Source organism: Leptonychotes weddellii, chromosome 9 (genome assembly GCF_054177405.1).
Source record: "Leptonychotes weddellii isolate Sample4059 chromosome 9, ASM5417740v2, whole genome shotgun sequence".
Taxonomy (NCBI): Eukaryota; Metazoa; Chordata; class Mammalia; order Carnivora; family Phocidae; genus Leptonychotes; species Leptonychotes weddellii.
The window spans coordinates 123,344,064-123,345,652 of record NC_138377.1 but is presented as its reverse complement, the minus strand read 5'-3'; the positions used below and the strand labels follow the sequence as shown (position 1 = coordinate 123,345,652).

Genomic DNA, 1,589 nt, shown 5'->3' with positions numbered 1-1,589 from the left:
GTTTATTCACATGCCGTTCGACCTCATTCTCTGTTCCCCTTCTAGTACTGCATTATACATCTGTTAGTCCTTTCTCATATGATTAACAGACATGTATTCTTTTCTGTATTTTCTGCCCTTTTTCCTAACTGTGTTTCAATTTGGACATCTACTGACTTGTGTTCTAGTTATAGTAATCATCTGCTCTGCTCTAATTTGCTATTAAACACAAATTATTGGGGCGCCTGGGTGGCTCAGTTGATTGAGCGACTGCCTTCGGCTTGGGTCGTGATCCTGGAGTCCCGGGATCGAGTCCCGCATCGGGCTCGCTGCTCAGCAGGGAGTCTGCTTCTCCCTCTGACCCTCATGATCTCTCTATCTCATTCTCTCTCTCAAATAAATAAATAAAATCTTAACGGAAAAAAAACCACAAATTATTTAGGTATTAATTTGTTCATAGTATTTTTTCAGGTTAAGAGCCTCCATTTGTCCCCTTTTCACGGATTCTGAGTCTCTGGTGAATTTCTCCATCTTTCTTCTATTTTCCTCATCATATCAAGCATGGTTGTTTTAAAGTCTTTGTCTGATAAATCCAATATCTGAACCATCCATAGATCTGATTCTCTTGTCTATTCTTGGTCTTTCTCTGTCTCTCCTGCCTTTTTACCATGCCTCATAGTTTTTATTTTTTCCCTGACAGCATTGTAGAAGAAAAAAATGTTGCGTTTCTGGATGATATATCTTGATGAATATGATTTAGTCTCCTTATGGCAGCTGTACAGAGCACCTTGAACCTGTCAAAGATTGGTTATAGCTAATTTTTTTCTTACTACCAGTGTGTAACCCTACTTCTAAGGCATGACCCTTTGGTATCTCAACCAAAAGTCCCTTGTGTTTACTAAGGCTCCTCCATCTTGGTGGGACCTAAACTAAAAGCTCAGTGTCCTCAGAGATGTGCAGCGTGTGTGAAGTCTCTAGATCTCTCCTAGCCTCCTGATGCTGGTGTTTCTCTTTGCTCATGTGCCACTTAGAAACTATCCAGTAGCATGAAGCTAATTTGTAGGAAGATTTGGGGGTTCACCTACTTCTCTGTAGTTCCCTTCTTTCCAGGACTTTGCCCAGCTATTTTGGCAATTTCATACTGTCACCTGAGTTGTTTCTGGTTGAGAAACAAGCGACGAATGAGAAAATGTCCTCAGGGAAAAAGCAGGAGTCAATCTCAGGTGTTTCCCTTGCTTCTCTTAAGGACCCTAGTCCCTCAAGTCTTGCCTGTATTATTTATTCTTTAATGCTGACAAAGACTGCCCCTGACCAAACTTTAGTCAGAGCTTTCTTCTGATTGTTCTTCTCAACTGGGCCTCAACCTTGGCCCCAGTGCTATTTTGGTCTGCCTAACTCAGTCTCAGCAAGAATCCTGCTAAGTTAGTTTAGTGAGAATACCCTCACCCTTTATCTTGTTACTCTCCATATCTGATCAAGTTCCATATCTCCATACCCATATCCGTATTTGAGCATCTTGGCTTGCCTTCAGCAAGAATCCTGAGTTCACTGAGCAAGAATGCCCCTGTCTTGATGTCTCCTCTTGGCCATTTTCCATCCACTGCCCCCCC

The 1,589-nt window shown here is 42.0% G+C and overlaps 1 pseudogene; it reads right to left on the bottom strand.

Annotated features, from left to right (window-relative positions):
* Positions 1–1,428: 1,428 nt before the first annotated feature.
* Positions 1,429–1,589, bottom strand: part of LOC115943585 (large ribosomal subunit protein eL43 pseudogene) — a 926-nt pseudogene continuing 765 nt past the window's right edge.